The following is a 15,514-nucleotide window of genomic DNA, read 5'->3' on the forward strand; positions in this document are numbered from 1 at the left end:
TGCATTATTGATACATGTAAAATCTGGATCAATCTCCAGAGAATTATGCTAAGTAAGAAAAGCAAAAATTACATAGTGTATGATTCCATTTGCAGAACATTCTTGAAATGATAGAATCATAGAGATGGAGAACAAACTGATGGCTGCCAGAGGTAATAGCCTGGGCTGGAGTGAGGAGAGTGACAGAAAGGTGAGTATGGTTATAACAGGGCAACATAGAGATCCACCTGGTGATTAAAATGTTCCATATCAATACAAATCTCCTAGTGGTGACACTGAACTATACTTTTGCATGATGTTAACAGTAGGGGAAAATGGGTGTTATTAGTCAGGGTTCTCTTGAAAAACAGAGCCAGTAAGATATATAGATATAGATTATAGATACAGATATAGAAATTGACACAGACATAGAAGCAGACATAGACACAGACAAAGATATATAGATATATAAGAAGAGATTTATTGTAGGAACTGGTTCACACGGTTGTGGAAACTGAAAGTCCCATGATCTGCTGTCAGCAAGATAGAGAACCAGGAAACCCAGTGGTATAATTCAGGCCAAGTACTAAGGCCTGAGAACCAGGAAGGTCAATAGTGCAAGTACAAGTTCAAAGGCCTGAGAATCAGGAGACCAATAGTGTAAGCCTCAATGTCAGTCCCAAGTGCCAAGAACCAGGAGCACCAAGGTCCGAGGGCAGGAGAAGACAGATGTCCCAGCTCAAGTAAACTAATTTACCCTCCTCACCCTTCTTTCACCTTCTTTTTCTATTCAGGCTCTCAATGGATTGGATGATGCCCACCTGCATTGGTAAGGATGATCTTTTTTACTTAGTCAAATGATTCAAATGCTAATGGTTTCTGGAAATACACTCCTAGACACACCTAGAAATAATACCTTACCAACTATCGGGCATCCCTTAGCCCCATCAAGTTGATATATAAAATTAACTACACACTGGGTAAAAGATAAAAGGGATCGTTCTGTATTATTTCTTACAACTGCATGTGAATTTATAATTATCTGAAATAAAAGATGAAATTTAAAAATATATTTTAAGATACCATGGACTGCATTTAATAATAGCTATTTGCGGGGTAAGGGAGAAAGAGAAATACTTTATTAAATTTAATCACTTATTGTAAAACTGTATCTCATTTTAGAAATGTCATAATGTGGAGAAAGATACATCTTAGAAACTAGGAAATATATTAAATGTGCATGTTTATTTGTATAATTAATTATATACTTCAGACATAGGAAACCACTTGGAAGTAAAAATAACCAAAATAACAGCAACCAACTGTAAATGGTAAGATTTTAGACATTCTCTCTCTTTTTTTAAGCTTATCTGCATTGTCTCATTTTTCTACAATGAACATGTATTACTTGTATAATTTTCAAAGCACAGTGTACTTTTTTCACAGCATATTTTTAGGACATGACTTAGCTCAGCCCTTAATCTATTGCTCAAAAACTTACAACCAATCCCCAAATAGTTTTTCAGTCTATTCACATCATAAAAATCAGTATCTCCCAAAGCTGCCCAGACAACTGTAATCATTGGAAATGGATGCTGTTGAAAGCAAAGGTCTGTACTGCCTGTGCCTTCAGAGGGCTTAAGGACATGGATTTGGTTCCAGTACAGATCAATTAACCTGGCTTATTCATAGAGGAGAACGTAAAGGTACACCGCCCACATGATTCACAAGGGCCAGGCACTACTCAAACATCATCCACAAGAGACACAAACATGTGAAAGCAAACAGGCGATGCAAATCCATCTCTGCTAAGCAGCCCTTCTCACACTGGGCAATTCCTCATTTCCTCAAATGGCCAGCAGAAAACATAAGCAGATTTAAAAATAGTTGTCACAATCAACAGCCAGAAACTAAGGTGTAAAAAAGCAGTCACATTTGCAACCAAACACCAAATCCCCATTATTTACCTACAATACTAACACACACACAGACACCAAGAGCTGTAAAGAAAACTACACAATCCTAATAACACATTGAAAGAAAACCAGGCTAGATGGAGAGCTATTTCTGCTCATAATTGGAAAGACTAGACAAATGATATGGTCATACTTCCCATTCACAAATTTGATGCAATGCTAATTAATGAGGCATCTTCTGTGGTGGCTCAGTGGTAAAGAATCCACCTGCCAATTCAGGAGACGTGGGTTCAATCGCTGGGTCGGGAAGATCCCCTGGAGAAGGAAATGGCAACCCACTCCAGTATTCTTGCCTGGGAAATCCCATGGACAGAGAAACCTGGCAGGCTACAGTCCATGGGGTCACAAAGAGTTGGACACAATTGAGTGACTGAGCATGCAAATCACAAGTTGTTTCTCGCATGAGCAAGTATCCACCTCTGGTCCAAAAAACCACGTCCAGGGCATGGCTGTTATCAGCAGATGGTCTGTCACCCCAGACTTTCTGTTGCAGCTGAGACTAGAAAAACTCAGAAGCTGGTGGGGTTTAGGGGTCGAGAGGATTGACAGTTGAGGAAGGACTACAAAGAGATTTGAGCAGAGTCAACCCAAACACACAAAGAGCAAGAGCTGAAATCAGAAGTCCAGAAAGAAATCAGTGACAGGTAGTCAGCCGTGGGAACCAACGGCGTTGAAAGCCAAAGACAGTTGCAGTCACAGCGAGTAGATTCCAGAAACAGAACTGAGACAGACTGGGACAAAAGTGGGCATTTCAGAAATGTCAAGGGGTAGCTATGCAGAGATGTGCTTACAAAGAGGTCCGAACACTGTTATTACAGTCACATTAAAGGGCTTCCCAAGTGGTGCTAGTGGTAAAGGACCTGTCTGCCAATGCAGGAGATATAAAAGACTCGCGTTCGATTTCTGGGTCGGGAAGATCCTCTGGAGGAGGGCATGGCAACCCTCTCCAGTATTCTTGCCTGGAGAATCCCATGGACAGAGAAGCTTGGCAGGCTATGGTCTAAGAGTCGGACATGACTGAAGCAACTTAGCACACACAAAGGACTGAGAGCAGTCGTTTATCTGAGTTTGCCCCTAATCTGCTCCTTTTTATTTTCTTAATAATTATCTTTTATCTTATGATTAATATTTTTCTTAATTTTATCTGCAGAGCTTCTCTTTTTTTTAAGCATTGAAGTGATGTGTCCTTTGTAATATAACATATATTAGAATTTATTGATAAAAGGCAAGAAAAATATAAAGCTCATCTGTAATTCAATCATCCAAGGCTAACCATCCAGACCTTTTTTTAATGCCTCTGTATTCATATGCACATAGCTATGATCATATGCACATTTTAAAATTTTAATTGGAGGATAATTGCTGTATAATGTTGTATTAATTTCTGCTGTACAACAATATGAACCAGGTCTATGTATACATATATCTCTTCCCTCTAAAGCCTCCCTCCCACCTACCCACCATATGCACATATTTTAAAGCCAAAATTACTTCAGTTCTTAAAGGGATGTAAGAGGGAAGAATCTGATAATACTATATTTTTTTTAAAAAGTAGACCTATTGATAAAATTGGAAATTTCAGAAATAAATTTGAACCTACCTACACAGCAAGTTAAAACATGAAAAATATGGTGAAATAAGTGACAAATAAATGAATCTCTGTTAAACAATACAGGAGAAACTAGATAACATTTAAAAGACTCTAATTACACTTGATTTCAGCTAAAAGGCCAAAAAACAATTATCATAATTTCTACTATGCCACAATAGATTTGGAGGTATTAAATAACTTAACAGAAATCTATTGTCATTTGAAGATAAAAAGTTTACAGATTATGATAACATACCTTTCCTAACAGAAATAATATATCAATTTTAAAATATCAAAACATTTAAAGAAATTATTAATGGGTTTTGTGCTATAAAACACAAAGCAAACTATTTAATTAAAAAGTGAATTTAAGATAAAGAGCAATGGAATGAGAAACTGCTGAAAATAAATGTCAAATAAAGTTTGCTGTCTATAATACATAAGGGACTGATAAAAATATGAAAGACCAGTCTCCTTTTTTAGAGAGATAAATAGCCAAAAGATATAAATAACAAAAAATACAAAAGGTAAAAAACATTTGAGAAAACTCTTTGCCTCACTAAATAATTAAGGAAACTGAATTTAAAACAATGATGAGGTAAAAATTCTTTCTACTACCAAAAGTAAGACAAAAACAGTGTTAAGAGTTTAAGAATTGGTAAGCAGACACTTGAACATTGCTGCAGTATTGAAAATTAGGAAAATCTTTCTTAAAAGCAACCTTGGTAATAGAGCTTTTAATCCCATTATGGGAGTAAAAAAGGGAGATTTTTTAAGATATTTTTTATACTTGTACTACTTATTATTGTGAAAAACCAGATATAAGTCATATGCTCCAAACAGAGACATTAACTCATTATAACATTGATAAATTAATATGGTAGAATATTGAATTACTAATAAAAATAATAAATCTATGAACAAACTATATTAATGGAGATAAACATATATTTAAATAGAATGAAAATAACTTCTTGATATGAATATGTAAACATTATGTCTATACAACAATGAAGGTTTTTAAAGTAATCAGAATCTTATAAATGGTGGATATTTTAGAATAAAGGCATTCTTTGTACTTTTTGTTGATCCATTTAGAATTTTTTTGCTTGGATCAACTCAAAGTTTGGTTAGATATACATGAAACCACAATATATACACTTTTCAATGAATTTTCCCAGATAAGCAACTACAACAGCTGGCAGATGATATATCACAATTTTCTGCCCTCCTCCAACCTATCCCCATTCTAGAACTCCTTGGAAAAGCTGAGATTTAGAATGGAAATGCCCACCAGTTAGTCAGTTATTCCTAGCTCTCTCCTCCGGGACTCAGATACTCATTCTCCTACCTGCTGTGAGAGTTCATTGACAGCTCTCAGATGAATGTCTCTCCAAGTATTGCTCTCCCTCAACTGAAGAAAGCTACCTTGCCCAAGGTCATGCTCCTTTCTTTGGGTGTAGCCACTAATAATTAGTGGCCAGTGATGGAGGGCTGGATATGTATTTGGCCACACTCACTTGCCTCACGGATCGGCACCCTATGGGCTCCTATGGAAGCCTTTGATGCAACTGTATCTCTCCTATTTCTTCCTCTGTTCAACCCACTACTAAGAGAGACCAACACCAAGTCCTCGATATGGCACCATTCTTCCAGGAGACCAACCAACAACTTGATGGCAAGTTGACTATACTGGAAGGGGCCGTGATTAATTTTGACTGGAATGAATATATATTTAGGGTATAGGTATGCCTTTCCCATCCTCAGGGCCTCAGTCAGCACCACTATTTGAAGGCATAGGGATGGAGTGCTTGATCTACCAACACAGAATCCTGTAATATTTTGATTGAACCCAGGAACCCATTTCAAACAGAGAAGGTGCAACATGACCCATGACCTTGGAATCCATTCTTTCTGTTTCATACCACACTATACAGAAGTTGTCAACTTGACAGTGACAAAATGGCCTTTTAAAGGTGCAGCTGCAGTACCACTTCGGAGGTGATACCTTCCAACGATGGAGTGATATCTTCCAAGATGCAGCATATACCATAAATCAACAACTATTATATTAATATCTGACTGTATTCTCAATAGATATAATACATGGCTCTGAAATCCAAGGGAAGGAAATAGGAGAGGTTCTGGCTTCTGCTTATCACTCACAGTGACTAATTGTGGCATTTACACTTCCTGTCCCAGCAACACTGGAGTCTGTGTTTGGAGGCCCTGGTGATTGACTGAGTAATTTTTTGCACAATTTTTATGGTAAATGGAGTAGCCACAGCCCGAGAAGGACATGGTAACCAGGGGCCCACCACATAAGATGCTTATATGACAGTGCTGAAGGTGAGGGAAATGAAAATGGTTTGTATAGCAGGGAGACAATGAGTATAAATTGCAAACTTCAGATGAGATCGCGTGCATTCAGGGTGGTATGGCTGTAGACAAATTGCAACCTTCAGACCAGAAGCAGCACCAGGGGCTCTAGTTTATCCACTAACCTTCCTCTTGTAGATCTCCCCACGAACATAGACCAAGCAGAATCCTGGAGGAGCTGTTCCCACTGTTATCATAGTGAAAGTGAGTGGACACAGTGCAAATGGTTGGCTGTAATGGATGCTGTGGTATGTTACTCAGATCTTCTTCCTGAATTGAGGCAATCATTCCCTCAGCTGCTAGTAATATTGGCAGCCGATGGCTCTCAGATGGGTCTCTCTTCCGGATACTGTCCTCAGTTGAAGAGAGTCACGTTGTCCAAGCTCATAGGCAGCCTACAACTAATGACTGGTCCATGCCCAAGTATGAATGCCAGTCCTCTTTGAGCCAAGGCAGGACAGAGTTCCTCAGAGGATTGGCGGGCTGACCTTTGTGGTGACCACTCTGCCATCCTTCTATGCAGTCCTACTTCCTGCACTCTTTGCTGGTATTGAATCCCTGGGAACTCTCCAGAAAGCTTCCTGCATGTGAATATCTACCTCAGAGTCAGTTTCTAGGGGACTCAGTGTGCAACAGTTCATTGTTTTTTTGTTTTGTTTTGTTTTGTTTTAACAGAAAAGGTTATCTATCCACAAGTCTTTGCGTGACCATCATATAGGCGTTAAGAATCCCTGGGTGATCTGTATCTGGAAAGTACATTTGCCTCACCAGCAACACTGACACTATTTCCTCTCCTTTTGAGACTGTTTTCCTGGGGCTCCTTTGTATGTGCAGAATGCTAGACGCAATCAGGAAGACTTACAGTTCCACTTCTATCTAAAGGTCATTTCCTTTCTTCTTCTGCTCTCTGGTTGTGTCAGTCTCTGAGCTTCTCTATCCCATCTTTCCAGGAAGCCACTGGTTCCACTATCTGGCACTTTCTCACTCCACTCACAGTCAAATAAGTTCTAGATGCTGACAGAGTTGTGGGAATCTCCACAGGGTCACCAGGAGGAGGGGAACTTAAGTTCTTCTAGCTGGCAGTCACCATCTTGTTTTTCTGTTTCTTTCCTTTGCTTCCATAGCTTTTCTCTCTTGATCAGAGAGTTAAATCACTTACTTACTCCACTGTATCTTTTTTTTTTTAGGAATGATGTTTTATTTATTCCTTTAGCCTCCCCGAGTAATATGTGGGATCTTAGTCCCTTGATCTGGGATCAAACCTTGCCCCCTGCATTGCAAGCACAGTCTAAACAGGACTGACAGGGAAGTCCCTTACTCCACTATATCTTCAAATCCCTCTGTCTGCTATGATTCAATACCTTTTTGTTGTAAATCTCTGCATCACACTTTAAAATTTTATTATTATTATTATTGTAGTATTACACCTTAAGGGCTTCCCCAGTGGCTCAGCAGGTAAAGAATCCACCTGCAATGCAGGAGACTCAAGAGAAATGGGTTCCATCCCTGGGTCAGGAAGATCCCCTGGAGTAGGAAATGGCAACCCATTCCAGTACTCTTGCCTGGGAAATCCCATGGACAGAAGAGCTTGGGGTTGCAAAGTTGGACACGACTGAGCCACACATATATATACATATTACACTTTAAAAGTTCTGAAAGACAAAGCTACAAATGAAAATGAAGCTTTTTACTTCTTCGTTCTTTCTTTCTTTCCTTCTTCCTTTCAGGATATTTCAGCTTGTGTACCAACTCTGAGTCATCTCTTAAGGGAAGCTAGGCTATATATACTTAAACTTACTTAATGTTATTAATGTGACTGTAATCTAAAAAAAGATGCACAACATGAAAGTTGTGAATTATGTTTTATTTGGGGCAAAATGAGGACTGCTGCCTGGAAAATAGCACTTCAGATAGCTCTGAGTCCATGTGTGTGCGTGCTAAATCACTTCAGTCATGTCCAATTCTTTGTGACCCCTGGACTATAGCCACCAGGTTCCTCTGTCCATGGGATTCTCCAGGTAAGATACTAGAGTGGGTTGCTATACCCTCCTCCAAGGGATCTTCCCAACCCAGGGATCAAACCCGCATCTCCTAAGTCTCCTGCATTGGCTGGTGGGTTCTTTACCACTAGCACCACCTAGGAAGCCTGATAGCTCTGAGAGACTACTCCAAAGAGGTAGTAGAGGAAGGCCAATACGTAAGATTTTGGTGAAGAGGGGAGTTCAGTGTAATCAAGCACTTACTTTATCAGAGGTTTTCTGCTAGTCACAAAGAGCTGATGTCATCATGAAGGGATTTAGAGCTTTTCTAGATAGGGGGAGATGCAAAGACTAGGATCATGAACACAGTTCCTGAAACTATCTAACTATCTAAAGACCTGTTCCATGAGTTTCCCTGGAACACAGAGTGCCTCAGTCTCCACTCTGAACTCCCTTCAGGGTATATCTAAGGTCAACAACTGCAGTAGCACAGGGCTCAATCTCCACAGAGGCAGATGGCAAATGCCCTTGGCAAGTGCCAGTTTGTAGATGACACAACATTAGGGACACAACCATTTCTTCTTGAGAAGGCCCTAGGGGCCAAACTTGGCAGCAAATTACAGGTCTATCTGTAGTACATCCCACTGGGACAACAACCCAGAGCTCTTGCCCTGAGATGGAAAGTATATTAACAGCCTTCTCCTTGTGTAGGAAGGTCTCTAAGTTTTGTAAAGGCCCACTATGTTTACTTTAGTAAAGTGAAATGTCCCTAAACAGTAGATTTCTATCAACCAATCAGTCCTCAAAGGATGACTGGACAGGGAAGCTGGAAATCATAACTCAGCCCCCTTCCCAGCGACTCCTTTAAGACATCAGGGTGCACTTCTAAATTAAGAGTCACATAAAATTGAAACTTCTCCATCCTCACATTGCTGTTGACCTTAGTCCTAAAGCCTGGACACACTTCTTAACTTTTCTACAACCTCCAGATCTCTGACCTTGAAATCATTCTTCATATATAGCCTTGATTCTCCCTCAGGACATAGGTTGAGATCAACAGAGGGAACTACTGCTCCTCTTCATCATATTATTTCAAAGCACTGTCTTTTTAAGTGGAGAACCATGTAGAAAGTAGACAAAGATTGTGACTTTGGATATGATTATTCCTCTGGTTGCAGAGACTCTCTTGCTTTTGTTCATCTTTTGTATTCTACCATGGGCACCATTTCTCTGACTTTGCCTTCAAACTTTTGTTTTGGTCCTGAGTCAAAATTCAGGCTCCCTCATATGGGACAAATCAAATAAAGCTGAAAAAAGGAAGATAAATTGCACCACAGAACCCTGGAAACTTCTGAAATTGAAGGCACCAAGTGACTCTGAAGATGGGAATGTGGCGTGTGAATGGAAAGAAAAGATTATTTGAATGTCTTTATAACCATCCGTTAGATCCCTGAGTGAGTGAGTGAAGTCGCTCAGTCGTGTCCGACTCTTTGTGACCCCATGGACTGTAGCCCGCCAGGCTCCTCTGTCCATGAGATCTTCCAGGCAAGGATACTGGAGTGGGTTGCCATTTCCTCCTCCAGGGGATCTATATAACTCAGGGATCAAACCCACACCTGCTGTGTCTTCTGCATTGCAGGTGGATTCTTCTCCACTGGGCCACCAGGAAAGCCCTTACAAAGGTTACCTGGAAGAAGTCAGGCAGTTTCTCTTGAGAGGCTGGGTCAAAGGTTCTTTGCCTGGTGCATGAGACCTAGCTGAAGACAGGGGGATTAGATGGAGGTCTCTGTAAGGAATGATGAGCTCCCTGCAGCCCCACTCTCCAGCCTTTTTCCCCTAATACTCTCTAGAAGCCAGGTTCATAAACTCCCATGTAAAAAGATTTCTTTGACTGGCTGACTAACCAGCCTAAGAGAAAATATCTATAAATAAGGACATTTGAAGGTACCTTCCACTGCCCCACCCCCAAACGTGACACTACTGCAAAGCTCAACAGTCCAATACACTCCGCACATTCACAGAAGGGGCATTTAAGTGCCTCACTCTTAAATATGAATAGGCAGCCATTTATGAAAAATCGCAAATGTAAATACAAACAAAAAGAGTTCAGAGGGAGACAATAATGGTGGAAATAAAAGAAAATGTCAAGCACTAAAATGAGCGCCCTTAGAGAAGTATGGGAAAATGAAATAAGAACAGTATGCCATTTAAAAACAAAGCAAAACAAAAACAGGGACAGGAAGGAAGGGGCAATCGGGGAACTAGAAAGAGCTCCAGAAAGTAAAAATATGATGGGACTTCCCTGGCAACCCAGTGATTAAGGCCCCATGCTCCCATTCCAGGGGGTCCAGGTTCCATCCTTGGTCAGGAAACTAAGACCCCCTATGCTGTGTGGCATGCCACACAACCCTCCAATAAAAAAGAAAAGAAAAAAATATGATAGCAGATTTAAAAATTCAATTGAAGAGTTAGAAGACAAAGAAAATCTCCAAGGCGGGGGAAAAGGAAAGATAAGAAGAAAATCAGATCAGTTTAAATGATTCAACAACTGAATCAAAAGTTCTAGGGTGAACAGAAAAAAATGGAGGGGAGGAAATTCCTAAAATAAAAATATACATGATAATTTCTCAAAACTGAAGGAAACATATTTTCAGATCAAAAGGGCCCACAGTGTTAAAGTTCATTTTGTACAGTGGGCAAGAAAAGATCCTAATCTAAGGTGGATCATCATGGAACTACAGAATGTTAGGAAGAAAAGGAAGATCTCAAAACCTTCCAGAGAGGAGAAAAATAATCTTCCAGTCCCACAGGAGGTACCTAGTGTCAAACTCTCAATAGCAATATGGAAAGCTAGAAGACAGAGAAGCAATGTATTTAAAATTCTGAGGGAAAATTATTTCCAACCTAGAATTCTATACCCAGACTATCCATTTAAATGTGCTGCTAAAATAAAAGCATTTCAAACATGCGGGTCCTAAAAAACAATTTACCTTTCATGAACTTTTTCTCAGGAATCCATTGCAGGATGTGTTCCACCAAACAAAGTGAGCAAAACCAAGAGGAAAATATGAGTTCCAGGAAACAAGAGACCCAGTGAAAGAGAGATGTAGAGAGAATTCTCAAAATGATGAAAAAGGGAAGTCACAGAATGACAACTGGGCAGCCAGCCTGGAGAGCAACAAGCCCAGACTGAAGCTGGACGATGAAAAGCTCCAGGATGACATCCAGAAGAGACGTCTGTGAGAAAACAAGCAAAACGGATAGAGTGAGAGATTTATAATTCTGTCGGAGGGCTTAGGCAGAAATTAGTGACTGCTCTATGGAAACAGAAGTTAAAAAAAGACAATTATTAACCTAAGGGAAAACAAAATGACTATATAAGACACAAAGTGGACAGCAAGCAGTTCACCTGTGAGCAATATTTCCATAGGCATAATAATGTAAACACTGAAAATGGGTTTAATCAAAATTGTGATATTATTACAATGGAAGGATAGTTATAGGTGAAGGGTGTGTGTTACAGAGAGTACTGTAAGAAAACAAAATTCTACTCTCCATAATAAGTAATCAGGAAATAGTGCTTAAAGTGAAAAGCCAAGTGAAAAAAAAACACGAGCGCCAGATGAAAGAGGTAAAAGATGTGACCTTAGCTGGTCCACAGAGTGGGAATCAGAAGTGGGGAGGAGGGGGCAAAGGGACTGTCGTTTTGTTTTGTTGCTTTTGGTAAAAGCCTTGTGTTTGACTTTTTATGCTCTCTGATTTTTTAAAAAGACTAAAGCAAAAAGAAATAAGTTAGGGAGGAAATGAGGGAGAAGAGAAAATAAGGGTAGAAAAATAAGATGAAGTCAGAAGTACAACAACATTAGATCCAGTGCACATCACTGCTAAAGATAGGCTGAAAATTGGGTTCTGAGCTTTTTAGCAGCCAGCACAAAGTGGGAAATGTAATCACTTATACAGTTTCACAATGTCCAAGAGATAAAAACAAACCACTTAGTCAGGAGAAATATATCTATTCCTGGTACTGAGATCTGAGAGGCGGTTTTCCCATCTGTCCTCCTAAAGAGGACACCATGTGACGCAGTGAACCACATCCTCATAACTTGCCTACAGTAGATACAATAGGTTTATAGAGCTATTTCTTATCATATCTTTCAACATGGTTTCATGGTAAAATGCCAATGCAAAGTTCAGTAAAATCAACTCTGTGAGGAGATAAAAACTGGTTCACTTCAGAGAGACAATAAAGCACATTGGCTAGTGTGTGGGCCTGGGTTCCAAATGCATCTCTTAAAAAAGTTACTCAACTACTCTGTCAGTTTTCTCATCTATAAAATGGGGCATAAATCATCTCCTAGGAGTTTGTGAGGTTTAAATAAGTGTATCCTTGTGAAGAACTTAAAGCAATGCCTGGCATATATAAGCACTCAAAAAAAAAAAAAAGAGCTATTATTCAGAGAGAAAAAATTTAATGGATCTTACATGTTAACACCATAGTAAAAAAAAAAAAAGCAGTGTGGTATCGGTGAAGAGACAGATAGACAGAGCTTTTGGAGTAGTACAGGGAAATAGACTCACATAAGCAAGGCCAAGTGATCTTCAACAAAGCTGCATAACAACTCGATGGGGGAAAGATAGCCTTTTCAACAAATGGTACTAGAGCAATTGGACATTCACAGGCAAAGAAATGAACTTCAACTGAAGTTCACCTTATCCAAAAATAACTCAAAATGAATCATCGATTTAAATGTAAAATGTCAAACTACAATACTATTAGATGAAAACAAAGCACAAAGTTTCTGGAACCTAGGACTAGGTGAAGAGCTCTTCGACATGACACTGAAAGCATAAGCCATAAGAGAAAATTTGATAAGTTGGACTCATCAAACTTTAAAATGTTTTGCTCTGCAACACATCCTCCTAAGAGAATAAAAAGACAAGACACAGAATGGGAAAATGTGTTTGCAAACCAAAAAGCATTACAAAAGTATTGCAAACCAAATATCTTCAAAGGACCATGAAGTGAAGTCTCTCAGTCGTGTCCAACTCTGCGACCACACGGACTGCAGCCTGCCAGGCTCCTCCATCCTTAGGATTTTCCAGGCAAGAATACTAGAGTGTGTTGCCATTTCCTTCTCCAAAGGACCATAAAGAACTCTCAAAAATCAATAGTAAGAAAAAACAATCCAATTAGAAAAAGGGCAAAAGAGAAGAGGTATTTCTATAAAGGTGATATATAGGTAGTAAATAAAAATGTGTTCAATATTATTAGCCACTGCTGCTGCTGCTAAGTCGCTTCAGTCGTGTCCGACTCTGTGCGACCCCATAGATGGCAGCCCACCAGACTCCCCAGTCCCTGGGATTCTCCAGGCAAGAACACTGGAGTGGGTTGCCATTTCCTTCTTCAATGCATGAGAGTGAAAAGTGAAAGTGAAGTCGCTCAGTCGTGTCTGACTCTTAGCGACCCCATGGACTGCAGCCTACCATGCTCCTCCATTCATGGGATTTTCCAGGCAAGAGTACTGGAGTGGGGTGCCATCGCCTTCTCCAATTAGCCACTAGGGAAATGCAAAACTAAAATCATGATGAAACATCTTCATATATCTATAAAAATGGCTAAAATGAAAATAGTGACAAAACCAAATGCTGACAGAACAACTGGTTCTATTATATATCGCTGGTAGTAAAGTTAAATGGTTTAGCTAATCTGCAAAATAGTTCGGCAATTTCTTGAAAAACTAAACATATACTTACCACATGACCCAGCAATCACTCCCCTGGGCATTTATACAGAGAAGTGAGAATTTAAGTCCACGCAAAACATACACAGAAATGTTTCCCGTATGTTTATTTGTAATAGGCTAAAATTGGAAACAACCCAAATATCCTTCAGTGGGTGACTAGTTAAGATAAATACCTCCAAATCATGGAATATTCCTCAGCAATAAGAAGAAACAAACTGTCGATACATGCAACAACCTGGATGGATCTTGAAAGAATTATACTGAGTAAAAAGAAGCCAATCTCAAAAGGTTGCATAATGTATGATTCCATCTACATAGCATGCTAAAGATGATAAAATTATAGAGATGGAGGATAGATTAGTGGTTCTAGGAATTTGGATTGGGGGAGGGGAGGAGCATAGGAATGACAATAAAGGGAGTAGATGAGGGATCTCTGTGATGATAAAATAGTTCTATATCTTCACTGGTGATTGTGGTTACATTAATCTACTTTCTGAAATGTGGGGGGAAATATAGGGAGGACAAAATAACACTTACACTTTAGCAAATCACTCTGCCAAAACTACACTGAACAAGAAAAGCCACTTTATTAATTTGCAATGAACAATGAATGTCGCAACAACAGGTCACATCCATGTGGCTAGTCCTTTCTCCCTTCTTTAAAACAGACATTCAAGATTCTAATTAGACTGTTGTTTGGTGAACCTGGAAGCAGAACCAGAGGTATTAGAATAATTCAATGTTTAAAAGGGACATCCTGTCTTAGCCTGATGTAGCAATCCTACAACAGGGATACTCAGGTCATGCTAAGGGAGCTGGAAACACTGGAAACTCATTGGCTATAATTCCCTGGATACATGTTCACTTTGAGAATGTTCTTGCCAGTAGAACTGCAATAATCAGAGGCATTTGGCTGGGACCTTCTCTCCCAGGAGAGCACTTGCATGAACACCACCCCCATTTGTCCTAGAGACTGTCCTTTCTCTATGCTTCCACAACCTCTTCCATAAAATAACAAGTCAGTCCTCCTGGTGAATGACACATGTCTCCCCTGGATGATTTTGCATGGATTTGTTCCAATCAATTGTACTTAAGTGTGTGCTTAGTTGCTCAGTCGTGTCGACTCTTTGGGACCCCATGAATTGTAGTCCACCAGGCTCCTCTGTCCATGGGGATTCTCCAGGCAAGAATATTGGAGTGGGTTGACATGTCTTTCTCGAGGGATCTTGCCAATCCAGGGATGGAACCCAGGTGTCTCACATTACAGGCAGATTTTTTACTGTCTAAGCCACCAAGGAAGCCCAAGAATACTAGAGAGGGTAGCCTATCCCTTCTCCAGGGGATCTTCCCAACCCAGGAATCGAACCGGGGTCTTCTGCATGACAGGTAGATTCTTTACCAGCTGAGCTATCAGGGAAGACCAATCAATTGCATAGGGGCTTTAAATTGAATTCTCAAAAAGTGTTGGTTGCTCAGTCATGTCTGACTCTTTGTGACCCCATGGACTGTAGCCCGCTAGGCTCCTCTGTCCATGGGATTCTCCAGGCAAGAATACTGGAGTGGGTTGCCGTTCCCTTCTTCAGGGGATCTTCCTGACCCAGGGATCGAACCTGGGTCTCCTGCACTGCAGGCAGATTCTTTGCTGTCTGAGCCACCCTCAGACGGTAATTTGAATTCTCAAAGAGTCATAAAATTTCTTTGTTCTTGGATTAACCTTCCTGTACCCATCACAGGAAGGTTCATCAGTGTCTGATGAACTATGGAATGAGGTTCGTGACATTGTACAAGAGACAGGGATCAAGACCATCCCCATGGAAAAGAAATGCAAAAAAAGCAAAATGGCTGTCTGGGGAGGCCTTACAAATA

At 40.0% G+C, this 15,514-nt stretch overlaps 1 long non-coding RNA gene across 1 annotated transcript in view; it reads left to right on the forward strand.

The window, feature by feature from the left end:
- The first annotated feature begins 667 nt into the window (after nucleotides 1–667).
- LOC104981449 overlaps nucleotides 668–15,514 on the forward strand; it is a 43,046-nt gene continuing 28,199 nt past the window's right edge. The window contains exon 1 of the long non-coding RNA XR_824374.1: nucleotides 668–808. This is a non-coding gene — a long non-coding RNA (uncharacterized LOC104981449). The remainder of the gene's footprint in view (nucleotides 809–15,514) is intronic.

This window comes from Bison bison, unplaced genomic scaffold (assembly GCF_000754665.1).
Source record: "Bison bison bison isolate TAMUID 2011002044 unplaced genomic scaffold, Bison_UMD1.0 scf7180017864518, whole genome shotgun sequence".
Taxonomy (NCBI): Eukaryota; Metazoa; Chordata; class Mammalia; order Artiodactyla; family Bovidae; genus Bison; species Bison bison.